Consider the following 12,030-nt stretch of genomic DNA (forward strand, 5'->3'; position numbering starts at 1 on the left):
CCCAATTGCTACACAAAAGTCACTAGCCTTATGGTGCTTTGAGGGGGATAAACTACAAGATTTTTGGCGAGGTTACCCTGGTAAATATTGCAGGAGCTAAATATCACGATATGTCTTGGCAACATTTCGTCTGTCACCAGGCAGATTCGAGAAGAGATTTGAGATCTCTGAGTTTCTCTGAGATCTCTGTTTTTTTTTAATAAAATATCTGCTTCACCACTGGTATGTTTGTGTGTTATTAACCTGTTTCAGTTCCTCTTACAGCATCTGTGGTTGATCCCAGGTTCTTGAAGAAGGTTTTTGTACTGGTCTTAATCACTGTGTGAATCTATGACCACCTAAGTCACCGAAGCAATAATACTCTCCACTGTCTTCATTCTGAGCTCCACTGATGACCAGCTGGAAATCTTTATCAGATCCACTTCCACTAAATCGAGATGGGATGGAAGAATATCGGATATGTCCTTGATAGATGAGGAGTTTAGGAGCATCTCCCGGTTTCTTGAGGTACCAGCTAAGACAATATTTACTATCACACCAGTTACCAACATTATGACTGGTTTTACATGCTATTGTAACTGATTGTCCTGATCCAACAGTCTTCTGCGAAGGGATTTGAGTCACTGTCACTGTCACTTGATCGGAATCTGTTAATAGTCATACAATTATTAAGACACAAAGTACTTGAAAAAAATATATAACAGAATAGTAGAGATTAAAGCTGAAAGTTACCTTGAACAGAAAGAGTCAGTGACATAAAGAAGATGATGAGAAAAATTAAAAATGCCATTTTTTGTGGTTTGATTATCATAAAAGCAGGTCATAGTTCTGAAAAGGAAAACACAGGATTATATAGCTGACAGTATCACGCCGCTGAAATGACCATGCAAATTGTGCTGTTCACATGAAAATGATCTTCAGTTGAACACCAGAATTGTGCATTTAAAGTTAATGTATATATCTAACTAAATATAAAGAAACTAAAACTAAAAGTCTATTTTTTTTATATTTTACTAACCTGTTTAATAGTGTACAGTTTCAGGCCATAAAATAATAGTATGAAGGATAATGAAGGGCAAAACGAGATTGGCTCCTAATGCAACAGTATTGACCTATGATCATATTTTATTTTGTACATCCTATAAAATTCAAGTAATTCAAGTTGTATTATATAAGCATAAAAATTTATTTTGGTGTAATTTCATGTATAGCAGGTTTTGGTATAAAGTATGTAACAGAACTTTAAATCTTATAGTTTAAGCAAGTCAAACGCGGTATACATAAAAAAAATGCACTTTTGTATTTTACAGTAAAAAATTAAAAAAAAAATATATGACAATGACATTAAAAGAAGTTCAAAATAAAGCTAATAAAAGTAATTATATATATATATATATATATATATATATATATATATATGTATATATATATATATATATATATATATATATTGTTTACTGTTGCTGTTCAGTAATCTAATATTATTTTACAACTGTATTAATATTTGTAAATAATATTTTAATTTTAATGTAAAAATATTTTATATTATATTTTATAAAACAAATAGGGGAGGATTAAGCAATACAATTAAATAGATTTTGCTTCATTTATTGTAATAAATAAATGGTGTTAATTGCTCCTAACAAGTAAAATGTAAATATTTTTAGCATTTTGTCTAAATGTTTTCTTGTCCTAACTATAATAAAAAAGGATGTTAGAGTGAATTAAATGTTATATAAAAAAAAAAATATCACTGAGAACAACAGCTCAGTTCAAAAGTATTAAAATTACATTATAAATAGTTAAATAGCACTGAAAACTTGATCTGTAATTTAAACATGATTCTCTAATGCATAATCTAGATTTCATCTCAGATTTACTGGCACATTAAATGAATAAAAGTCTAAAACAGTATGTAAAATAAACTTAAATCTTTAAATGCTAAATTGTACTATAACCAGTTTCACTTCCTCCCCATCAGCACCTGTGTGTTTCAGTTCAGTCAGTGTGAATGAGACTGAGGGAGGGTTTTGTACGACCCTTTATCACTGTGTGAACACATACTTGTTGTCAATCTTGTGTCGGGGCATACAGTAATATTGTGCTTCGTCTTCTTTCTGGACTCCACTGATGGTCAGAGTGAAGTCAGTGTGAGCGCCATTGCCGCTGAATCTAGATGGGATGTTTGAGGGGCGCTGGTGTATGTAATAAATGAGGAGTTTGGGAGCCTGTCCAGGTTTGTGCTGGTACCAGAACATGCAGTTCCTCCAGAGACTACAGTCAGCAACCGGTGAGTTGGTTTTGCAGTTTATTTTGACCGTTTCATCACGTTGAGAAGTTAGGACTTGAGGAGTCTGAGTCACTGTCACTTGTCCTTTTGAGCCTGTATAATAAATGGTTAGAAATCTCTTCATCATGTCTCATTAAAAAATATAAATCATTGCTTATTTGACCTACCTTGAATACCAATGGCCAGTATGCAGATGGGAATGATGGAAAACATAGCTGTTGTCAGCTCTACTGTCATTTAATGTTGCTCTTGTATGAAACACTAAACTGACAAGGTTATAAAGACCAGAGAAGGTTAAAGTTCTGTTAATGCAAATGATCTTGTCAGTGTAAATATTCTGCTTACACTGGGTGGAATAGGAAATGTTTCCACACGGAAGAAGTTCAATGATTCGTATTAGAGTAGATATCTCACAACCTCCTCTAAATAATAGAAATTAAAGTGTATCATAAAGGTGAAAGAGTTCTGAGTTTAAAGTAAACGTTTTGCAGGGAGGGGCTGAAAGTCCTAGTTACATAAACATAGCCACTCTTTATTTAGAGCTAGTTTGAGCAGCTAGCAGTTAGACAAAGAGTAATCAGTCATTTTGGATTCAAATTAGACTAATCTACTTTTTTATAAGTGACTTTAAAAATGTATGACAAATTTGATGAAAAATAAAAAGAGGATCCTGTGCTCTCTTCAATCCACATGTAACATGATTTCAAGTCATCAATTAATTCTTCCAAAAAAAGGTCCCTAAAGTATTTTACAAGTAACACATTTATTTACTGTATACTGAAAAAAGGATTACATGCTGAGATGCAATCATTGTTGTCTTTAGTATTACACATCTCTCTCTCTCTCTCTCTCTCTCTCTCTCTCTCTATATATATAAATGATTAATTGCATCCAAAATACGTTTTGTTTGCATAATATGTGTGTACTGTGTATATTTATTATGTATGTATAATAACACACATGCATGTATATAGTTCAGAAAAAAATATTTTATATATTAAATATACTTTTAATATTAATTAATAATTATAATATAAATTATATAAATATAAATATGGATATTTTCAAAATATACACTGTATGTGTGTGTATTTATATATACATAATAAATATACAATGCAAACAAAAACTTATTTTTGATGTGATCAATCACAATTAATCATTTGACCGCACTTAATATATAAATGAATACAAGAAGCATTTCTATTTCAGAAAAAAATTTGATGACTACTTTTTAAAGACTAGTTTAAGCTGTTTATGCAACTGACCACAAAATTTACTTTATTTTACCCTATTAATTTGCTTTGTTGAATAAAGATTTAGTTTGTGTATGTTAATGTTTTTGTACACTCGTAACGTTTCTGTAAGTGTTCCAGTTTAGCTGTTACAGCTATTTTTTTGTTAAATTAATAGTCTGTTTAATGTAATCAGGTTGTTTTTAGTCCTATTAAATAATGTGTCTGATATGAGTAAAATCAGTTAATATTTTTTTTTCAACAGAACTACAATATATATTTTATCTAACAATTTTCTCCAGAAACATAATATTTTATCTGTTGATTCGAAGCATATTATCATCTCACACAAATATTTTGCACACACTGTTTCAGTTTCCTTGAAATTGCCTTGATGTCCCTTAAATCAGAGTTATTTTTAAGTGAGTTCAAAATAATGAATAAAAGTTGATAAAGCAAAATGTATCTATATTCTGCATTTCTCCTCCATTTGTGTGTGCAGAAGATGTCAGAGGTGACTGAGGGCTGAAGAAAGTGAGCAGAATGGGTTATTCAGCTGCAATAAAATTCCTGTCTGCAGAATAACACATGACAAGATCCCATAAGCCAGGCAATCCTGATGCTTCCCAGTAGGTCCTGCTCTCTCCTGGGAATGAAGCCATATCTGAGTCCCCTATGACAGGTAGGAGTCGCATGCATCATTTATTTATGAATGTAAAACGGGGCTCCCTTCGGGGCAGTGAACATCTGGCACCGTGCTGTTCTATTCTGGGAGAATCACTCCTCCCTCCTCATGCAAATAGACTTTCACTTCTGATTTTATGCGCACAGGTTCATTGGTTAAATGCATTGGACTGAAACAGATATGTTGGTTGTTTGTTTTCATTTTTTTATTTATTTACACTTGAGTCGTTTTTCATCATGACATTTTAATTGGAGCACATTGTCACATTTTTTTTATTTTCTTTTGTGTGTGTGTGTGTGTGTGTGTATATATATATATATATATATATATATATATATATATATGCACTCATATGCTGCCACTAGATGGCTGTACAGTACAGAATTCCACAGCTTCTATCTCCACGGAGCACACGTTTGTCATCATCATTCTGTAATGGAATCATTTACAATTTTTAGGTCATCAGGCAGACACAAAGATGCCCAAACTTCACTCTCACACACTTTTCATTTTCACTCTGGTTAAAAATGATTTCCCTCCATCTACCTTTCTAACAATATCCAAACTAGAATTGCCAAGCTAAATATTTATTTCAGAGTGTGGATTAGTTTTTTAGGCTGCCAACACTCCTGTGTTTGTCCTAGTTTTAATTTTCAAGGAAGGTTGATTTCTAACTTCTCTTATTACCTGTATTACAGTACCACTAGGTGGCCTCAGTAAACTTCCAAGAGTGATGTCTTAAAATTGAAAATTAGGCTGTCAATTACTCACCCTCAAGGTATTCTAGGTATTTAAGACTTTCTTCCCACAGACGAATCCATTCCGAGAATCCAGCCTTTGGGCTGAACTTCACAAAGCCGACCTCATACATCATCATCCACCCTGAACTGCTTCCATGTACAGTACAACAGTAAACGTGAACTAAAATAAAGGGATTATTATGTTTTTATATATGGTTATTTTTCTTACAAAAAATGCATGGATTTGCTATCTGATCGGATCTGTGAGACACTTTAAGGATGGGGGCTTTTTATTTAACATCTTTTGGACTGAAGCACAGTAACACCACCTGAGTGGCATTAAACAGCTTGAATGATCAAAGACAATTTTTATTATAACTCCGACTGGATTCGTCTGAAATAAGAAAGCCATATACACCTAAGATGCCTTGAGGGTGAGGAATTTATGGCCTAATTTTATTTTATGTTTTATTTTTTTACATTTTAATATATTAAAATTAATTATTTAGAATCCTTAGCGAGCATCAGAGACTTCTTTCATGAACATTAAAAACAAATCTTAAGGACTTACCAAAAAAATGGCATATGTCCTTTTTATAATGTTATGAGCAATGTCCAAAAAAAAGAGAGAAAGAGAGAGAACTTCCACTGCATTACAGCTTTCTTATGTTTTTTTTTTTTTTTGCTTTCCTTATAATATAATAATGAATTGTATAAAAGCACCCTTTTTTCATTATTTTCAACAGAACTACAAGAGGAAAAATCAAAGTCTGTGTAGGGGGCCTCCAAAAATTGACTTTGACGAAGAGAGACCTTGGAGTTATAAAGGTTGAGAGCCACTGATCTAGAGCGGTCTAAACTGTCACAGCTTTCAGCTACATTGGCCAGCATGTAATAATTTAATTTTCCAAGCAAAATAGCCTTTGGGCTGAACTTCATTTCAATATTCATTGTACAGGTACAGCAAGATTAGGTAAGTTTGTCCCTGGATGTTCTCTTCTAGTTACAAGCAAATTTCCAATCTTTTTTTCAGGCAGCAGTGATGAAGAGGTGAAGATATGAGCTGTGATAGTGACAATTGCTTTTCCCTCATTTCCTATTTAAAAAAAATTCATACATGTCATTTCAAAAATGTCATTATCATGCATAATTTTGCATGTTTAATTCAGAGCTGCTTCTCTAGAGCTCTGCATACTTTAACTGAAATGTTTTTTTGTTTGTTTGTTAATTTGCCTTTTTTCTTCAAATGGCACGTACTAAAATAGCTGGTGGATAAAGAATATTATTCTTGGAAATGAAAAAAACAGAGGTGAAAATGGAATTTGACCTTTTTGTTACGTTCTTAAACTTGTTTAAGAAGCTTCCCGTAGACAAAACAGCACAACAGAGTAGATTTGAAAGCCCTAAATGTTCTCCGAGTGCAAAATCAATAAACACATCTAAAAGCATTTACCTTAGACCTCATACGTCTGAAACAAACATCCAAATAATGTGCACCATTCCGCATTAATGTCAGTTTTAGCTATGACCAAATCTGCCATCGTAATGTCTCAACCCATGTGATGGCAAATTCACGGTCTCCTGAAATTGCTTTCAAAATGCCATTGCAGGCATTAAGGCACTTCAATTCATGCAGGAGAACTGCTTTACTGTCATCAGAATCCTGTGAGAGCAGTTTGAGAGGTGGAGATAAGGCAGGATACTGTACACAGGCCACAGAAAATGTCTCGCTCCACGCCTCTTCTTTATGGGAACTGTAAATCCTGAGTGCCTGCAGCATAGATGCTTCCCTCATTCATTTTCAAGGAGTTATCTTGCCATATGAGGATTTCATACTCAATGTTTGTCTGAAATTACCTTAAAGATTTCTGTTAGTTCATAAAATACAGTTAAATATGTTATATTAGATCAATCAGTTGCTGCATCCAATGGTCTGTAAATTCCTAATATTCATTGTTGTTCATGGAAGTGCAATAGAGCTGGTGCTTCTTTAATGTTACTCGTATCACACTGACTTGTGTGGACGCTTGTTTCAGCCAAAGAATAAAAAAATAAATAAAACTTGTTTGCTACTTTTTCTCCCACAATTGTGTTTAGATCTTGCATTTCTCATTTCTTTAATCAGAATTCTCACCACGAAATAAAAAAATAAAGATAATTGCAACTTTTTATATTACAGTTTTGAATTCAGTCGCTACACTAGACTTTTATTTTAATTAGAATTGCAAGTTCTTTTTTGTATTCCAGTTTATTGCGTGTTGTCTGATTTATGAAAAAGACCCCATTAGATTTGTATTTATTTTATTTTATTTTTTGTTTTATTCCGTGGCAGAAACAAGCTTCTATAGACTTGCTCTTTCTCTATCAAACAAACAAAGTTGCCACCATCTTGCTAGTTATATATTGTCATGAAAATGGCTTCAGATGACTTCAGTATTAATACTATAATGTTGCAGTGTTCATCTTGTAGCTAGTACAATTCGTTTAGACATTGTAATGAATTGTTTTCTTGGTGATATTCACCTAAAAAAAAAAAGTATTTCATCACCATATGTTAAAGGTGCTGTAGGGAACTTTTTTAAAAAAAATATTTTTTACATATTTATTAAACCTGTCATTATGTCCTGACAGTAGAATATGAGACAGATAATCTGTGAAAAAAATCAAGCTCCTCTGGCTCCTCCCAGTGCTCCTATTGCCATTTGCAGAAAGTCATAAAAAATAACCAATCAGAGCTGCGGTCCGTAACTTTGTTTGTGTTCAAAATGTAGAAAAATGTATATAATAAGCGAGTACACCATGAATCCATTTTCCAAACCGTGTTTTTAGCTTGTCCTGAATCACTAGGGTGCACCTATAATAAGTGTTTATATTCGGACTATTTTAGATTGCTTCGGGGTACCGCGGCGGAGTAACCCAGTACCTTTGTGATTCTTCATAGACATAAACAGAGAGAAGTAGTTCCGGCTACGATGTTCTTCTGCAAGACGCAAGCAGTTCTGTTTATTAACTGCTAGAGCATCAAAAGTTCCCTACCGCAGCTTTAATTTATATATTAATTATATTAATCACTACCTACAATTTTTATTTAAACCAAGTGTGACCAACTTAAATTGCATGCAGACTTTGCAAAGGGAGATACTTTTGTAATGACTTGATTTTGACCGCGAAGATTGGCCAAACCACAGTAAATGTTGACCTAGCGCAACAGTCAGACATGTCTGCATGTTTAAATAGAACAACAATGGCAAAGCAAAGCAGTGAAATGCAAATTGTGGGATTGTGGTATCGTGAAAACGTGCATTGTTTGATTATTAGTGAGATTTGTGCCTACAGCTCTTGGAAAATGATAGTTTTCAACATTTTATCTGGAGCTCAAAAAGCTCAAGCCACCAATTTACTGGCTATAGAGAGCTTTTTAGATTTTCAGGGAAGACAGGTCAACTGTGAAATAGACTTACTGATAAAACCCTGCCTTTACAAATATCACACCGGGTCATTGTAGAACTTGTTTAATTTAAAACTGAAAAAAAAAAAAAATAGTCTGTTTATATGGCAAAATGTTAGGTCAGATGATTGAAAATTATCTTGCATGTTACAGTCTCAATCTCAAACTCTTTATTTTATTATTAACCAGAAGATGGCAAAGGTGAGCCGCCAGACGTGTGTATAAGTGATCATATATGCATTCCTTCTTTCCTCCCATCTCTCTCTGTTTAATAATTGATCACTTGAATTTCTTAAGTCATAGCATCATAACTAAAAACACCTGTTTTGTCTGGACAAGTTTGAATCAAATCCTTAAGCCCATTAAACTTTATTGTGTAACTCGTCCCACACCATTTGTGCTACAAACATTTTGTTGAGGAGAGGTGTGTCACTAACAGTGGATTGTCAACTCACATTTCCTTCTTAAAATGATTTAATTGATTATGTAGATTGTCTGTACTACTAATATGTATCCTGTCATAATTATATGTCTTTGATTGTGAAACATCTATGGTCCTCTGAGAAAATGACCAGGAGTGGTTGAAATTACTGTAGTTTATATGATAGAAATAAATCCAGAATGCACGAAAAATGGCAACATCTCTATTTAACAGTATATGTACAGAAAGACAATAGAGTACAAATTTGCCATGCAGAGTGATTCTTAGGTTTGTCTGTGATTAGTTGCAGTGGGTATATTTTCTGAGACACAAACAGCCAATTACCACTTCATTGAGATGTATAAATGTTCATCATGCAATGCCTTCATTTAACTGGAAGTTAAACGAAGATTTAGACGTTCTCATAACAGACAAGCACAAATTTGAATGGCAGTGCCGTGAATGATGTTCTTAATTAAGATTTTCATTAATGAGTCAATAATGAGCACTCTTTCAGAGTGTGTCAGAAGACACCCAGCGGGCAAATAAGAATCTGTTCATTAAGTACCGTGGTTATATTTGAGGAAGAGTTTCTCTTGATGTTAAAATAATCAATTTGTAAGCGTGCCGATTTGAAATTATGTGTCGAAATTGTGAGCTGAGAACTTTGAACTTTTAAATGGTCGTTCAGTGAATGAAGGCAACCGTCATCATCATTTTAACCCTCATAATGTGTATTGTGAATGTCGTACAATGCAAGTCTTGGTTCTTAATAATGCAGCATAATTTTGCTAATATTTCAGAATATGGCTTGTACCAGTAATTGTAATACTCATTGAAAAGTTGTATGAAATGCTAATTCTTATTATACTGCTAAAGCTTTGGGTTAATGCCTTGGAATAACACTGAACCTCCTGAGCCTCACTGCAACGCTTTACATAAGACCTAAATTAACACCTACCTACATGAATAATAGTGGAGAGGGAAAGTAGGTGAGATTGAGCCGCTGTAGTGTGCCTTGTGTGTGCTGTAATTTAATAATCATTGTATGGCTTTGATGATATTACAAAAAATTTGATCAAAGCCACACAAATTTCAAAAATGTGTGAGCTGAAATATTTATGAGGACACACTTTTATAGGGAACAAGCAAAGAAAAAGGGGGTCATTGCAAACTTTTGGTTAGTGTGTTGCTAGGCGTTTTGAATTTTTTTGATTGGTTGTTGTGGTGCATAGGTTATTTTTTTTATAGATTCTAAACAGCTCTTTCGCGACTCAAGTGTTTATGATATTCAGCTTTTTATTTTTTTGTGTGTGCATTTTATCGTCATTGATTGCTGAGAGCTTAGAAAAGTAAAAGCACTGTTTGAAGTAGTACAAACAGTGTGGGGTGACTTGGGTTTGGGGTTTTACAGGCCGTTTGTAAATACTAAGGCCCCATTTGCGTTTTCGTTTTAAAACTGCGTTTTAGAATTAAAACGATCTGCGTTTTCACTGGAGTTTCAGAAACAATCTCCGTCTACACTACATAACTGGAAACACAAGTCACGTGACCATTCATGCACACTGGGCATGTACATAAAAGTGTAAAAAAGAAGTTGGTTGCTAGTCACTGGCAGGTTCATCAATGAGCTTGATTACTGTTCATGATATGATTACACGATCACGTGGGAAGCCATGCCATCATTTATGAAAGTCTCCGTTTTGGTCCGTTTACACTGAAACGCAACCCCAGAGTTTTCAAACTAAAACATGGTCAGCAGCTTTTTCCAAAAGTCTCCATTTTTGAATGTGGAAATTTAAAAAAAAAATTTAAAACTAAAATCGCACTAGTGTAAACAGTGCCTAAACAAGGCCATGCTCTATATTCTGCATTATATCTCTAATAACAATAGAGGGCTGTTAGATAAATACTCCACATCACTAATAATAAATTATACAACATTTCCCCCGACAAACAGCATGAGTAATGCACTGTGATGAATTGTGCTTTTGTAAAATTGAAAGTTTGTTCTTGGATCTCCAAAAGACATTCAGATCTCTTTTTCTGTTTCCTCTCTAGGTTTACCGCAGTCAGTCAACAGTCTACACCTTCTCACAGAGCTTCAACACACTAAAGACCAGATCTGAATTCCCTCGTTCAAGGCTGTTTCAGGCTATTTTAATGCCATAGCTGCTGTTTCCTTGGTTGGCGTCTCCTTAACAGGCAACAGCCTAGTTTGGCTAGAATTGGCCCTGTCTGGGGTGAAAATCTTCATTAAAATCTTCTAATCTTCCACAGCCGGTGCACTTCTTGCATTGGCATTTTGCTTGACATCCAAAAACTTACAGAACTGCAGCTCTGAGCAGTTAATGCTAAATACCAAATTGCCTCTTTGTCTCCGTAGCTGTGCTTTAGACATTAAAATAAGTGAGGAATATCGATTACGCTGTCGCTCGTGTGAAGGGGGACAGGTCCTTTCCTGACTAATTTGTAGGAAAATGCACCTTGTGGCTCCTCCCTTGACACAGTGTTTATTCAGCAGAAATAATTGGTAATAGCGGAAAGGTAACGTGAGCAGAATGATCATATTTCTGCCTGTGCTGGTAACATCTCATGCATTTTTATGCAGTACAGCAGCAGTATTAGAACCGATAATGTTCAGTAATTAAAGCTTCATGAATGGGTGAAATGGAGCCTGTACTGAAACTCATTGCTTATTTTGTATAGTGCAGTGGTGCTCATTTCAGCTGGCGGACCATTAAAAAAAAAAAAAAAAACCTTGAGGACCACTGAACAACCCAAATCTCCTTTGTTCATATTGTTTTTTCCATTCATCAAGAATCCTGAAGAATATATCATGGTTTCCACAAAAAATGGAGAAGCACAACTGTTTTCAACATTGATGACAATAAACATTGAACAGCAATCAAAATATTATAATGATTTCTGACACTGAAGACTGAAAATACAGCATTGCATGGCAGGAATAAATTACATATTAAAATATATTACAATTGAGTCAAGCTGTTTTAAATTGCAAAAGTATTTTACAATATTACTGATTTTACTGCATTTTTGTCTGCATCTCCTTGGAAAAAAAAGAAGCTAGGTAGCCACCTAAATAAAATACATATTAGTGATTTCATAACATTAAAACTGCTAAAAACAGATCTGATTGATTCATCACACCACTTTTTAAAGTAATTTGCTCGTTCCTTTAAGAAGTAAA

At 34.0% G+C, this 12,030-nt stretch overlaps 1 long non-coding RNA gene across 3 annotated transcripts; it reads left to right on the forward strand.

The window, feature by feature from the left end:
* The first annotated feature begins 230 nt into the window (after positions 1-230).
* Positions 231-11,819, forward strand: LOC128013352 (uncharacterized). 3 transcript variants are annotated; one of them, XR_008183300.1, is made up of 4 exons: positions 231-507; positions 2,139-2,290; positions 4,028-4,207; positions 10,881-11,819. It is a non-coding gene; the product is annotated as an uncharacterized LOC128013352 (long non-coding RNA). The 3 variants fall into 3 exon arrangements; XR_008183301.1 differs by lacking the exon at positions 231-507 and having other exon boundaries at positions 2,002-2,290; positions 5,697-11,819; XR_008183299.1 differs by lacking the exon at positions 231-507 and having other exon boundaries at positions 2,017-2,290.
* The last annotated feature ends 211 nt before the right edge of the window (positions 11,820-12,030 follow it).

The sequence above is a fragment of the Carassius gibelio genome, chromosome B24 (assembly GCF_023724105.1).
Source record: "Carassius gibelio isolate Cgi1373 ecotype wild population from Czech Republic chromosome B24, carGib1.2-hapl.c, whole genome shotgun sequence".
Classification (NCBI taxonomy): domain Eukaryota; kingdom Metazoa; phylum Chordata; class Actinopteri; order Cypriniformes; family Cyprinidae; genus Carassius; species Carassius gibelio.